The sequence below is a fragment of the Macaca mulatta genome, chromosome 9, assembly GCF_049350105.2.
Source record: "Macaca mulatta isolate MMU2019108-1 chromosome 9, T2T-MMU8v2.0, whole genome shotgun sequence".
Classification (NCBI taxonomy): Eukaryota; Metazoa; Chordata; class Mammalia; order Primates; family Cercopithecidae; genus Macaca; species Macaca mulatta.
This window is the reverse complement of record NC_133414.1, coordinates 51,509,584-51,525,653: the sequence shown is the minus strand read 5'-3', so window position 1 is coordinate 51,525,653 and position 16,070 is coordinate 51,509,584. Positions and strand designations below refer to the sequence as shown.

Below are 16,070 nucleotides of genomic sequence, written 5' to 3'. Positions count from 1 at the left end.
GGCGACAGAGCAGGACTCCGTCTCAAAACAAAACAATAAAAGTTAAAAAATAAAAATAACAAAAAAAGAAGTCATGTATCCAAAGATGCTGGAGAAGTTATTGGACACACACTGCCGGGGAGTCTGGGTGGGAAAAATAGTGTCCATTTTCTCACAGCCATCCCGAGTGTGACTACACAGGCCACTCCTGTTTGTGGAAATCATATATTCACATGGCACAGGGAACAAGAAGGCGTTTTAACCTCAGATGTGGAGACCTACTACCTGCATGCTCCTGAGTAAATTGTTTAACTTCTGGGCCTTGGTCCCTCCAGTGGAATACCTCCCTTACAGAGTCACTAAGAATTCAGTGAGTTGTCTCTGATGTGACGATATAGTCTAGCATTTGGTAGGTTCTCAATAAATGGCATTCTTATGATCCATGACAGCAGAAAAAGCTGAGAGTATGTTACTACAAAGTAATTTTTTAAAGACACAGAAGTCACAATGAAACATGCTTTAAGGTTAATGCTTTAATGTATTGACATTTTCACTTACAAATGTACAATCTGCATATGTAGGAAAAAATCAGTTCTCTAGACACAACAGAATACTAGAGACGGGAAAGCAATCACAAAAAGATCAACTCTGGGGAGAAAGTGGAACTGCATTCCATGCCTTCATCTACACACACTAGGGAAGGAAAAAGAAATATTACAGAGGATCAAAACTTGTGGAAAATACACTTGGGTCATTTTGTCTCAACTGCAGGACCTTCTTATGATCCAGATGGCTACCTTGAGTCCTGGATAACCTAAAATGGGCAAAGTCTGGCCTTGTTCACAAATGATGACCCGAAATATTAACAGTTCTCCCTCTCCTCTTTAATATCCAAGACCCTGAAGCTGACTCAAGGAATGAAAAGAACAACCAGATCAGCATGTATATAATGTCACTGGCCAACTTCTTCAAGGTATGGATTATTTAAAAGTACACATGGAAGTAAAATGCTTACTCAAACCTGAATAAGAAGTTTCTTCTAACTCAAGTACTTCTTGACTTGTATGAAGTGTAGCACTGTAAACAAAGGACATCGTTGAGAAACCGAGGCTATCAAAACATTGGCATCTATGGGAGTTGTGGCCAAGAAATAAAATACCTGAGTGACCTTATCCCGAGTATGCATTTTACACCAGGATCAAGTCACTAGTGACAGTCAAGTTCCAGGCTCATCTATGGCTGCCTAATGAGGCTGGCCCCACTGGGATGGGGACTGGGGAGGGGACACACATGAGTGCCCAAGCTTCAGTCCACACCTCTCCCCTTCAGCCAGAAGCAGCCAAGGGAGCACAGGAACATCTGCCTCAATAGCATTTTGGCAGCAAAAATCAATACTCTGTGGTTCCTGGAATTCTCACCCAGCAATTCCAAGTTCAAAATTACCAGTGCAACATGAAAAACTGTTAATAGTTTTTAAGTAAAGGGTACATACAGCTTTAATAATGATTATAATCTGAAGAAAGTCATTCTTCTTATACAGGATGGAGAATCCTCAAAGCAACATTTTAAACCATGGACACTAGACTTGTCATATATTACATCTATTCAGAGATGAGAGATAAACACACATCCTTCCATGTGGGAACAGATACTCCCATGTCAACACGTCCCCTAGGATCAGAGAGAAAAGCAGACCCGTGGTCACCACTCAGTTTCTCTGGCGTCTGACTTTAGATGGAGTCCCAGGTAGGTTGGCCTAAGTTGGCCTCAGAGGGAGGTGGCTGAGCAGCAAAGCAAGACAGCATGTGTGTAACCAGCCAGGCAAAATAACAAGTCTGTGCTACCTGGAGTGTATTTTCAGGACAACAGGACCATATGGAGTGTGGGGCAGGGACATTCACTGTGCTAAACTGCCTCTGTAAAAGCACACTGTTGAAAGCATGCAGGACAGAAAACTGGAATAATTCAGAGCTTAAAAACAAGAAATAACAGAAATGTGAATATTTCAAATACATACATCAGAATACTGAAAATAAGAGCATTTGACAGAAAGGCTGGAATGGTTTTTCCAAAGACTCACACATTTTGGGGCTCAAAATTCAATGTTCTAAGCTTCTCTATCACAAAGAGATCAAGAACAAAAGCAAGGCTGGGGATCCTGACCGGGCTGAGTGGTACCTTGAGCCAGTCCCTGTGTCCTGAGGGTCCCTGGGCCCCATTTCCCACCCATAACCCAAGTCTGCTCAGCTACGGTCTGCCCTGGTGCTCCGTGAACAGTCACAGGCCCCACTTCTGCACAGGATGGGCCTTCAGAGAGATGAGAGCATCTCCCGCACAGCGTAACCCCGTGAAGGCCTGAAATGGGAACGCCCTAACTAAGGCTCTCCTTCCGCTCCCTCGCTGTTCCTTTAACATTACATCCTCAGCAAGTAGAAAACTAGGCTATCGGGAGGCTTAGGCAGACACACACTCAAACAGCTCTCTTGGAATAAAGCAAATCTGCCTCCACACACTTGTTATTGTTCCGGCTTCTCCAAGTTTTAAAGGATAAAGCCCTCAAACTTGCAGGCTCAAATCAATTCCCAATGCGGGAAACGTTCTCCAAGTATGGCTACCAAAACCATACCAGAATAAGGTGAGAAGCAGCAGCTAGAGTCAGGCAGACTTCTGAAGCATCATTTTTCAAAGGCGGGCTGTGCCCTGTCATCCTGAGCCGTAGGCCTTGCCGGGGGCCTGTGGAGCCCCAGAGGGCAGGACAGGGGCTCTCACACCATGGCCCCGGGAAGTACCTGGGAGCTTACCAACCCACAACTCCTAAAGTAACAAGCAACCAGTTCTGGTCTGTGGTTTGAAAAAGTTAAATGGAAAGCTATAGCTTTTCTTGCCACAATCACTCATTAGGCATACAACACTATATTACCAGCATAACATGAAAATAAATTAACCCTTAAGCACTACACCTAACTCTAAAAAGAAAATGCCTTTCAAAACAGGTGTGCTCAAATAAGGTGTTCCGAGAGTTGCACAAGGACAGTCTTGGAATGAGCCAGTGCCCCGGAGAGCCAGCGTTTGAACACAACAGCACAGTTCAAACCTTTCTCTGTGGTACTTATGTGGATTAGTTACAATTATGACATCACTACTTTCAAAGGAACCATTAAAACTATTATTAAAAACATTTGTCACACACAGAAATGCCCTGCAAATCATATTATTGCACACAGGGTTATCAGAAGCTATGCACATCAAGACCTTGAGGCCCCTAGAAGACCCAAAATAGAGACCCTAAGGCCATGCCCGTGGCTGCTCTTGCCAGCATGCCCAGTGCCAGGTCACTGTCGTTGTCTCGATACCGCTCTCGAATGATGACTTGGTTAGCAGGCTGCTGTCCATAAAGTCCTAAAACAGAAGGAAAGTAGCAGATCTCTAAGCAGCAGTTTGTGAAGTTTAACATCACGCGAAGTGCCAGTTCTCCTTTCACAAAAGGGATCTGCTGTCTCCTGTCACACTGGCACCCCAGCCCTCCTCCACAGCAGGCACATCGTGTGGCCCACATCCCTGAAATCGCACTGGGAGGAAACCAAGATCCTCAGCTCACTAAGGGCCAAGGTCCCTAATCTGCAAAGAGCAGAACCCTAAAGAAGCTTTCAGACTCCAGCCTTTGATTTCTACTTCAGCCCTCCACACCATGCTTACTGGGTGGCAGACAAATGGGGAACATGGGAGAGACACAGTGCCCAACAAAAGCCCAAAAAGGAAATGCTCACTTAAAGCAAATTAGCTTCTTAGTATGCATGCAAACCAATTTTTAAATTAAACCTTAAATCTGCACATATAACTTGATTTTTTTTCTTTTTTTTTTTTTTTTTTTTTTTTGAGATGGAGTCTTGCTCTGTGCCCAGGCTGGAATGCAGTGGCATGATCTCAGCTAACTGCAACCTCCACTTCCCGGGTTCAAGCTATTCTCCCACCTCAGCTTCCTGAGTAACTGGGACTACAGGTGCCTGCCACCATGCCCGGCTAATTTTTGTATTTTTAGTAAAGACAGGGTTTCACCATGTTGGCCAGGATGGTCTCAAACTCCTGATCTCAAGTGAGCCACCCACCTCGGCCTCCCCAAGTGCTGAGATTACAGGCGTGAGCCACAGCGCCCGGTCTACTCTTCTTCTTTTTTGAGACAGAGTCTCACTCTGTCGCCCAGGCTAGAGCGCAGTGGCTCGATCTCGGGCCACTGCAATCTCCGCCTCCCAGGTTTACGCCATTCTCCTGCCTCAGCCTCCTGAGTAGCTGGGACTACAGGCGCCCGCCACCACGCCTGGCTAATGTTTTGTATTTTTAGTAGAGACGGGGTTTCACCGTGTTAGCCAGGATGGTCTCCATCTCCTGACCTCGTAATCCACCTGCCTCGGCCTCCCAAAGAGCTGAGATTACAGGCGTGAGCCACCGCGCCCGGCCCAGCCTACTCTTTTTTACTACATGTCTTTATGGAGAAAAAATATTTATGTTAAGAGGTGAAAACTTCAAAAAAACAAACCACAGACAAATTTAATATTTAATTTGCAAGACTAAAATTTACAACTGGAAATGTACTGTTTGCTCTCTTCCATGCTTCACAGCTACAATGCCTAGTAGCTAAGTAGCTTTCAAACTGCTCAGGTATTAATAGGGTTAGCTTTCCTCCTTGATCCTCTATTCCTTTAATGGTTCAAAGGCTGGCTGGCCAGGCTAGATGGCTGGCACCTGTAATACCAGCACTCTGGGAGACTGAGGCGGGTGGATCACTTGAGGCCAGAAATTTTAGACCAGCCTGGCCAACATACTGAAACCCTGTCTCTTCAAAATTTACCAAAAAAAAAAAAAAAAAAAAAAAAAAATTAGCCAGGGGTAGTGGCGCATGCCTGTAATCCCACGCTGAGGCATGAGAATTGCTCGAACCTGGGAGGCGGGGGCTGCAGTGAGCTGAGATCCTGCCACTGCAATCCAGGGTCTGGGCAACAGAGTGAGACTCTGTCCCCCCCCCCCCAAAAAAAGAAAAAGAAAAGAAAAAAAACAAACTACTCACTAGTGATGTGCACATGTGGATGAAGAGCAGAAGTGAAACCCTCAGTGATAACAAAGGTGAACATTTCCAACCACTTGCAGCACTACATACACTGAAATGCTCTTACTCAACTGAGTGCGCTCTTATCCCTATTCTGCAGAGGGGCAAACCGAGGCACACAATGGTTAAGGACACTAAGGCCACACAAACCCAGGCATTCTGGCTACAGTATGCATTTATACCCACTAATGTCTCAAATCCAACAGAAGATGATGAATGACAAAAATCAAAAGGCACAGAGTAGTACAATGAAACCATTGTAAATACAAGGGCTGATCTCGTACAGGTAACAGTATTGGAAGCAAGTGATTATTTTTGCAATGTTTAAATTTCAAAACTAGGGAATTATGGCATTTACTTTCACAGCCCTGACATTTTAAAACATTCAGTAATGTTAACTCCAACTAGCCAAATGTAACACGATGAAACCTGTGGGCTGACCTAATAAGAAGCTCTCCTGGAAAAGCTGCATTCTCCTGTCCTTGCAGGTCATGCTGAGGTCCGCTGGCTGCAGGACCAGGCCACTCTCCTGTGGCTCCTGCTCAGCTCTGCTCCTGCGCTGAACTCAGTCCTTGCCAGAATCAGCTGTGGATGCTTCCAGGTCACACTATTTTAATTGCCTAGTTTAATTAATACTACATAAATGGTCAAAATGTGAATGAGAAAAAGGCAGACACAGTTTCTATGGCAACTAAGATACTACAGGAAAACTAAATAAAGGAAGGTACTTTTACAAATTATCATCAAATCAGGGAATGGAGAAAACTATAAAAGATGGAAGGATGGGAGCACTATAGTCTCAAAATCTAGAAGTCTGCTCTTGGACTTACCCCTGGAAACTGCAGTGCAATGACGTGTCATGAGGATGGTCTCTACAAGACAGAAATAGAAGACTCCAACCAAAGGAGCCAACTCAAAGCAAACACCCTAACCCCACATGATGAGAGAGCCGAACGAGCACCCACTAGTGGGTGAAATCACAGCACAATGTTTACAGAACGTCTACAGTACTCTGTACTTTCTCAATTGGCTGACCAACCACTGGTCCCAATCACTCAACAGAAAGCCTTAACCAGCTCTGTGCGTGACTAGGAGGGTTCTTGTGGACTAGCTCTAGGCTCTGAGACCCTGGCAGACAGGATGGCATGGAGGTGGCAAAGCACCCATCTGGTTGTCAGCACAAGCTGCTGTGTATCAACCACAAACCCAGCTGACCCTTCCACAGCAAGGAGGTCTGGGGGCTGCCTGGTCACCACCCTGAGGCAGGCTGCATAATGCCCACTGATCCAGCCCCTTACGTGGCAAGCATTCCGAGTACTGCCTGTGAGAGTGCTACTTCTACTCTACTGACGAGAGCTAAGGGCAAGGATGGACTCATTTCTGGAAGCGCCCTAAACAACCACGTCCGCAGTATCTGTGCTCTCTGTACAGTAAGAAAACAGCGGCAACTGCCCTAAGAAGCTGAGAAAGAGGCTGGCTCTCATGTGGCAAGGCTAAGGCTTAAAACTCACCACCCCATGGGATTCCAACAGAAAAATGTGCAAAAGGAAAATGATTCATAAAAGGGGATATAAACTAAAGCAACTCGATGATTCCACTTCAGACTTACTGAAGCTATCAAAACTTTCAGAGCACAACAAGCAATCTTTATGGAATTACAGATAAACCACAGCATCAGTAACTGCTAGTGATATTATCAGTTGGTAAATCATTCTGGGATCAACTTGGTAAAATGCTATCCAGATTTAATGTAATATTAAGAGTTGAAATGATTACAAATCTGGGATGTCCCTTAAACTAATCCAGAGGTAGAGAAAGGAGGCTGAGGTAGAGATAAAAGATTAGACATGATGTGGTAACTACTGAAGCCAGTGATGGACACATGATAGTTCATTATACCATCATCCCTATTTTTTATGTTTGAAAGCATTTATATTTTTAAATCATATCCAAAAGAACCCTCAAAAATGTCTATGCTTTCTGACGTATTAATAGAGATGCTTCTCAACTTACAATGGGATTACCTCCCAATAAACTCATCGTAAGTTGAAACATCATAGTCAAAATGCATTTAATATGCCTAACCTACTGAACATCATACCTTAACACAGCCCACCTTCAACTGCTCAGAGCACTAACATCAGTCTGTAGCTGGGAAAATCAGCTAACACAAAGTCTACTACAATCAAGTGTCGAAGATCTCATGTAATTGAATGAGTACTACACTGAGAGTGAAAAACAGAATGGGGGTAGGAGTACCTGAAGTACGGTTTCTACTAAATGTACATTGTTTTTGCACCATCGTAAAGTCAAAAAATCATTAAGTCAAACCATCCTGAGTTAGGGCCTGTCTGCATATACAGATATATTCTAGTTGGGGGAGGAAAAAAAAAAGAACTATATTCTAGGCCGGGCAAGGTGGCTCACACCTGTAATACCAGCACTTTGGGAGGCCAAGGTGGATGGATCACCTGAGGTCATGAGTTTGAGACCAGACTGGTCAACATGGTGAAACCATCTCTACTAAAAATACAAAATTAGCCAGGTATGGTGGCACATGCCTGTGATTCCAGCTACTTGAGGGGCTGAGGCAGGAGAATCACTTGAAACCAGGAGGCAGAGGTTGTAGTGAGCCGAGATCATGCCATTGCACTGTAGTCTGGGCAACAAGAATGAAACTCCATCTCAAAAAGAAAAAAGAAATATATTCTAATGCATATTCAACAGGAACAAAAAGGAAAATGACTAAAGATGTTCAAAGAAGTATCTACAATAGCAAAAAAAGAAAAAAAAAAAGAGAGAGGAAAAAAACAGCCAATACTGGAAGGTTTAGTAACACGTCACCCAATATGATAATAGGCAATTACTAAAAATACTTATGAGTATTACGTAGCACTTGGGATTCAATACATATAATTTAAAAACAAGCCTAGAAACACAAATGCATGATTATAAGGAGAAAATATTTTATATGGAGGAAGTACGGGAGGTCCTCAAATAATAGTTTCATTTAACGTAGTTTCATTATAACATTAATAAGAAGAAAAGAACCGATTCCCCTCGGGGCACCGCCTGTGCAGAGCGGGAAGGTTCTTTCCACGTTTGCGTGGGTTTTCTTGGGATAGGTCAGTTCCTTCCCATCCCAAAGATGTGTCCCTGAGGTGAATCAGCGTGTCTGAACTGTCCCAGTCGGAGTGAGGGGGTGCGGGTGAGTGTGCCCTGCAATGAGATAGGATCCTATCCATGGTGCATTCCCACCTTGAGCCCTGAGCTGCTGGGAGAGGGTCCAGCCACCCATGGCCATGAACTGAAATAACTGGGTAAATAATTATCTTACTTGTCTTTATTAATCTTACATGTATGTATAGCTCACATTAATTTCAATGGTTAATATTAGAAGTGGTGACGTTTTTGTGACCAGAAATAAGCCACAGAAACTTAACTCTTGTTTATACCAATTAATCTGCGGTAACATCAGTTTCATTACATGTTGTTTCACAGAAACTCAGAGTTTCCAAGAATCTACTGTTGATGTTAAGTGAGGACTTACTGTAATTCAAACAAAAGTATGTGTGCTAGACTCACAAGACAATGGACAAATATTTAATCTGTCATAATTCTTTATTCTTTTAATGGTTTTTCAACTTGACATGAAAAAGAGTCAAGCAAAGCAGGATCCTCCCAAGTCCCTGCTAGTTGAGTGACTGTGCCTCAGATTCCCAGAAGAGAGCATTGTGGAATTTCTCTATTTCTACTCCAGACTCCAGAACCCGTTTTAAGTGCTAAATGCATCCAAAGCCAAAGCAACCACCAACAACTACAAGGACACCATCTGAGATTGTAACCAGAGGCCTCCTTGACTTCTCTGGGCACCACGATCAGTGGCCCACCCTTCTGGTACCAGCTCACCTCCCTCTGCCTCTGCACTGAGACACCATGCTAGTTTTGCTCACAGCCCGGGATTCCTCCTCCTCCTGCAAACCCCCACATTCCTGTCTCTCCTGAGCTCAGCCTCTGGCTCCAGCCCACCCACCTGTGCATCCTGTGCTATGGTGCTGTGCCCACTGTGCCTGGCCAGCCTCACTTCACAGGGGCCATCGACCACAGTTCTGCCCTCCCCACCCTCACTGCAGCCCCAGCAGTGGCCAGCATTGTCCCACACCTCCACCCTGCCAACCACCTTGCCCAGGAGACCCAGACATGATACCCCTACACCAGCTACTCACGCCTGCCATGTGTTTCATGTAAGGTGAAGAACAGAAAGAACAGACTCCAAGCCCAGAATAAATACAAGCCCTTTCCAGGCCTCTACTCCACTGTGAAACAGAACATCACCTCAGAAGTGATAACTTTCCAAGGACCTCACCAGAAGAACAGCTGAAAGGTCCCTCTCATCCCTTAAAATGGGCCTCTTACTCTGGCTGCTTCTCAATGTAAGTGAATCCCAATAAGTACGAAATTCTCTGAGAACTAATCCAGACACAATTAGCAAAGTTCTAAAAATCAAGCCTACTCTAGCTTTGCAGAGCAATATGAAACTACCAAAGGCTTTTTTAAAGCACAGTAACACAGTGCTATGTGGTCTACAACCAGAAAATACAGCTCACTTAACCTTAAACTGAAAAATAAAAATGTTTACAGGTCTCTCTGGTCTACTCAGCAAATGGACAGAAATGAGGAATGAAAGGCTGGCTTGAGTTACCTGCATATGGGTACTGGTAGGGCACAGCATAGGCCTGCCCATTCGCAGCATAGACAACTTGAGTTCCTGGCGGGTACGCACCACTATATGGCCCATAGCCGTACGCCTGCTGAAAAGAAACAGGCCCATTAGAAATACAATTGTGAAACTTCTAGTAATGTATTAAAATTGTGGTCTCCAGGTTGCAATCAATAAAATTTAACAGTCAATTAAAAAGACAAAACAAAACATGAAACAGTGTGGTTATGCCCCCTGTTTTAAAATTACTAAAAAACAAACAAAAGCTACAATTGGACCCCACTTTCAGGCTACAGAATGAAGAAGGCAGAAAAACACAACAAAAGAAGAGAACTGGACTTGCATGAGATTTGGATTTCAATTCAGTTGTGCTGTTAACCTGACCTTCAGTAAGTCACCTACCTAGGCCTTCCTTTGCCCATCTGTAAAATGATACGGTTGGACCAGGTGATAAGGAGATTCACCGAAACCACTATCCTCCAGGTGAAGCCAGCCTGGAAGCAGAACCCTCTGTGGCCCAAGTTCAGCAATTCCAGGCACAATATGGAAGATGAGGGTGTCCTGAGGTACCTGGGCAGGTGACTGATGGTTTTCGGGCTGCACACACCTATGAAAAGACATGGCTAGAAATGGGCAGCAGACGCACCTCAACCGGCAGTGAATGACCACTATGTGCTGAGAAATACTGAAATCAAGACCGGCCTTCCTGGCATACTCACAGGCGAGAGGAGATCAGACCTACTTGCACAATCACTGTCATTCTGTGACAAGTGCTCTGATACAGGGAGAACAGAGGTGTAGCCAGGCAAATGTGTGTGTAGATCTAAACCTGTTATCTTACAAAAGCAGGAGACAAGACTCCCACTTCTCGAAGATGGAGTAGACATTCTTTCCTGTATTCCTCCTGCTAAGTACAACTACAATCTCTGGACATTATATACAAAGCAAACACAAGAAGACTGAAGAGTGAGGAGAAGACAGACAGGCACGGAACTTTAGCACCTGAGGGAGGACCTGGGTTTCCTTTTTGCTTCACACATCCCACACTGGGTAATGGGGAAGGTGGCAAGCTGGAAGCGCCAATCAGTGCAGACCAAAAAGACCCTGAGAAGAGCTGCTCGCTTTAACAAAGAATCTAAGAAAGAAAGGAGCAACCTAGCAAGACAGATCATTTTTAGACAATAACCTCTCTACTCCAGAGAACCACCACAGAAAAACCTTCAGCCTCACACCAGCAAAGGCCAAGTGTGAAGAGCTTGAATTTCCATGCTCAGCAGGCACCGCCGGGTCCTCAGAACACCGTTGAGTAAGACTGAGTAGGGGGCTGGGAATTTCTTCCCTGCCAGATGGAAACAAAACACCCCCATCCCGCTGGGTGGTGTCCATGGAGACCGTGTGGGGAGCCAGAACCCCACTCCCACCCAGCAGAAAATACGGTGCCCTCCCTATTCCACTGAGACCAAGCCGAGAGTGAGTCTTTCAGGACGTCTCAGTGGCAACCATACTATCAGGGGAGGCTCTGGGGGAAGCAGTAAGAGCCTTTCCTCTTCTCAGACAGGGTGATTTCAGTGGAGATCTAGTGAGAACCTAAATTCACAACTCCCTCCACAGCGAAAAGAAACCTGGACCATGGGTGTCAACTGAGGCTCAAGGCGAGCCTGGACTTCCACCTCTACCTGGCAGCAATAAAGCAGCCCCCGAGAAGCAGGTCTGCTAAAACATGAGATTTAAATAAGATTCAGTCTTACAGTACTTAAAATGTACAGCTTTTGATCAAAAGCCATTCATCACACCAAGAACCAGGAAGATCTCAACTAAATGAGAAAAGACAACAAAAAACACAAACACAAAGATGGCAAAGATGTTAGAATTATCCGGAAAGATTTTTAAAGCAGCTATCATAAAAACTTTTCAACAAGCAATTATGAACATACTTGAAATAAATAAAAAATATAAAGTATCTACCATAAAACAGAAAAATCTCAGTAAAAAGTATATAGATACATACATTCAATTTTTTATATATCAAGATATAAAGAATAACCAAATAAAAATTTCAGAACTAATACAATAACCAATTTAAATAGTTCAATGAATGAGCCCAACAACATAATGGAGATGACAAAAGGAAGGAATCCATAAACATGAATATATAGGGTAGAAATTACCCAATCAGAACACAACAGAGGAGAAATGGATTGAAGTAAAAAAAAAAAAAAAAAAAGAGCATCTCTGGGACACATCAGACTAACAGGGATGTCATCAGAGTGCCAGAGGAAGTAGGAGGAGGCTGAGGTTGGAAAAGCACTCAAGAATAATGGTTTAAGGCCAGGCACGGTGGCTCACGCCTGTAATCCCAGCACTTTGGGAGGCCAAGACGGGCGGATCACGAGGTCAGGAGATCCAGACCATCCTGGCTAACACGGTGAAACCCCGTCTCTACTAAAATACAAAAAAAATTAGCCGGGCGAGGTGGTGGGCGCCTGTAGTCCCAGCTACTTTGGAGGCTGAGGCAGGAGAATGGCCTAAACCCGGGAGGCGGAGCTTGCAGTGAGCCGAGATCACGCCACTGCACTCCAGCCTGGGCCACAGAGCGAGACTCCGTCTCAAAAAAAAAAAAAAAAGGAATAATGGTTTAAAATTTCCCCAATTTAGCAAAAACCCAAGCCCATATATTCAAGAAGCTGAATGAATACCAAACAGGATAATCCCAAAGAAATCCATACAAATACACATTACAGTCAAACTTTTGAAAACCAAAGTCCACAGAGCAAGCAGAAGGAAGGAAATAAAAGAGTACAATCAATGAAATTGAGAAACAGAAAAAGTGAATAAAACAAAAAGCTATTTATTTGAAGCTATTTATAGAATAAAACCTTTACTAAACTGTCAAAAAGAGCAAAGACAAATTACCAGTATCAGGAAAGAATGAACTGGAGGATTTTTACTATAGACTCTGCAGACATCACAAGGATAATAAGAAAACACTATAAAGAACTCTACACACATAAATCAGACAACTTATAAGAAAAGGAACAATTCCACAAACACTACAAACTATCAAAACCTACTCCATGCAAACTAGAGAATCTGAGTAGACCAGTCACTATTAAGAAAGCTGCATCTGCAGTAGGCCTGGAGGGAAAGGTCATATGAGGATACAGAGAGGAGAAGGCCATGTGCAAGCTCAGGAGGGGCCTCGGGAGAACCAACACTGCCAGCACCTTGATCTTGGGCCTTCAGCCTCCAGACCTGTGACAAATAGACATGTGTTGGTTAAGCCAAACAAAGGAAAAAGAGGCCGGGCGCGGTAGCTCACGCCTGTAATCCCAGCACTTTGGGAGGCTGAGGCAGGTGGATCATGAGGTCAGGATATCGAGACCATCCTGGCTAACATGGTGAAACCCCGTCTCTACTAAAAAATACAAAAAATTCACCAGGTGTGGTGGCGGCACCTGTAGTCCCAGCTACTCGGGAGGCTGAGGCAGGAGGATGGTGTGAACCCAGGAGGTGGAGCTTACAGTGAGCCAAGATTGCACCACTGCACTCCAGCGTGGGCAACAGAGTGAGACTCCGTTTCAAAAAAAAAAAAAAAAAAGGGAAAAAGAAAACAGATGTTGTCATTTAAAATCTCCCAAAAAAGAAACCTCTAGGACCTGACAGTTTCACTGGAGATTTCTATCAAATTTTAAAGAATTAACTCCAATTCTACACAATTTCTCCCAGAAAAGAAAAGAGCAGAAAACACTTTCCGATTTATTCTATAAGGTCAGTATTGCCTTGATAAAATAAGACAAAGCACAAAGACAGAAAACTATAGACCAATATCCTTCATAAATATAGGTGCAAAAATCCTTAACTAATATTAGCAAATTGAATTCAGCAATAAATAAAAAGAATCATACACCATGACCAAGTAGGTTATCAGCAATAAGGCTGTTTCGCTTTTTTATCATTTGTGTGTTCACTGGAGCAGCACTTCTCATCTCTTTTGATAACTTTTCCTGTGCACCCACCACCTGGCAAACTGGCCTAGCTTTCAACCTTTCTCAGCTGCCACCATGTCTTCCTCACTAAGCTTCATCATTTTTAGCTTTTGATTTAAAGTAAGCAGCCTGCAACTATTATTTACTTGAACACTCAGAGGCCACTGGAGGGCTACTAACTGGCCTCATTTCAATATTGTGCCTCAGGGACTAGGGAGGCCTTAGGAGAGAAAATGATGGGAACATACAACATTCAACAATTAGGTTTGCCATCTCATCTGGGTGCGTTCATGGAGTCCCAAAACAATTACAACAGTAACATCAAGGCTCACTGATCTCAGGTCACCACAGTACATACAACAATCATGAAAAAGTTTGAAATATTGTAAAGAGTTACCAAATGTGACACAGAGAACCAAAGCGAGCACACACTGTTGGAAAAATGGCACAATAGACTTAACTGACACAACGTTGCCACAAATCTTCAATTTGTAAAAACTGCAGTATCTGCTGGGCTCAAAAAATGAGGTATGCCTGTATGTATTCTGTGCCTATAGACACCCTACCTTTTTGTTTCCTTTCTATGTTTTTAAGAAAATGCTCTACCACTCAGTTAACATGAAACTTTATCGATAGTGTTCAGTTACACAAAGATAGGAAAATTGTCATACTGTGAAAGGTCATAAGTACTAACATCCTATAGTAAATGTTAAGACCGTGTTCCAATGTCAAATAAGCTCAACACTTCTCTAAATGAGGATTACAAAACCCACTGAAGATTCTGATAAGGTGATTCCACTGAGTGAGTTGAGGAGAACTGTTTAATTTTGCATCTTCCTTAAACAAACTCATTTGCAAAGTGAATTTCTTGTTTTCAATACACCAAATATTTACTTAGAAAAGAACTCATTATCTGAGTAAGAACTTTTAATCTATTCAAAATTTCTCTACCTTCATTCCTTCTCTCTAATGTGTCTTATTAATTCAGAGTAAAACCAAGAAAGAAACCCCATACTATTAACACTTTCCATTTTTCTTAACTCTTCAGTATTTACCCTGACATATTACCACTACTGTGATTCCTTTTGAGCATTTTGAAATGTCTCCATGAACATTTCAGAAAATCCTTTACAGTTCAGTCTGGCACGGTGGCTCACACCCATAATCCCAGCACTTTGGGAGTGCAAGGTGGCTGGAGGTCCGAGACCAGCCTGATCAACATAGTAAAACCCCGTCCCTATAGTAATAATAGAAAAAAATTAGCTGGGTGTGGTGGTACACACCTATAATCCCAGCTATTCAGGAGGCTGAGGCAGGAGAATCGCTTGAACTCAGGAAGCAGAGGTTGTAGTGAGCCAAGACCATGCTACTGCACTCCAGCCTAGGCAACAGAGTGAGACTCTGTCTCAAAAAAAAAGGAAGGAAGGAAGGGAGGGAGGGAAGGAGGGAGGGAGGGAGGGAATCTTTTATAGTTTAAACCTCATTCTGCTTTAGAAGAAAATGACATATATATAAATGTTTAGGTTTAGAATTAATAAAATAAAAAATGATAAAAATACAATGCTGGCCTAGCACAGTGACTCATGCCTGTAATCCCAGCACTCTGGGAGGCTGAGGGGGGCAAATCAGAAGGTCAAGAGATTGAGACCATCCTGGCCAACATGGTGAAACCCTAACTCTAGTAAATTAAAAAAATTAGCCGGGTGTTTGGCGTGTGCCTGTAGTCCCAGCTACTCAGGAGGCTGAGGCAGGGGAATCTCTCAAACTCAGGAGGTGGAGGCTGCAATGAGCCAAGATCACGCCACTGCACTCCAGCCTGGCGACAGAGCAAGACACTGTCAAAAAAAAAATGCTTACAATATTTTATGAAATCTATTTAAATGTCCTTTCTGGTACTGAAAAAACTATGTCCTCCATCCTTCAGTTCTGAAGGCAAACACATCTGTTTTGTAAACTGTGATGCAGGTCACTTCGGCCTTAAACTTGATCAGTGCTTTAAACAATACAAACAGCAAACATGTTAAAGGCAGACATTTAAAAACACCATTTCTGCTAGATGAATTAAAAAATCTAACACAAATCTAACAGCATTTTTAAAGGTACTATTCTTCCTAAATTTTTGTCTGATTTTAAACAAAAGACAACACAGAATTTAAAAGAAAAAAAATACAGAAATCCCTTTTAATCTATTATAGGTCAGATTCTCCAAGAAATAGACACAGATTTTACACACGCTTGCTGGGGAGCACTGTCAGTAACAGCACCCCGGAGGTGGGAGGCACGC

At 43.3% G+C, this 16,070-nt stretch overlaps 1 long non-coding RNA gene across 2 annotated transcripts in view; it reads right to left on the bottom strand.

Annotated features, from left to right (window-relative positions):
* Positions 1–497: 497 nt before the first annotated feature.
* LOC114675787 (uncharacterized) overlaps positions 498–16,070 on the bottom strand; it is a 51,378-nt gene continuing 35,805 nt past the window's right edge. For both annotated transcript variants that reach the window (XR_013397799.1, XR_013397798.1), the window contains 2 exons: positions 9,783–9,891; positions 498–3,378 (listed from right to left, as the gene is read on the bottom strand). This is a non-coding gene — a long non-coding RNA (uncharacterized LOC114675787). The remainder of the gene's footprint in view (positions 3,379–9,782; positions 9,892–16,070) is intronic.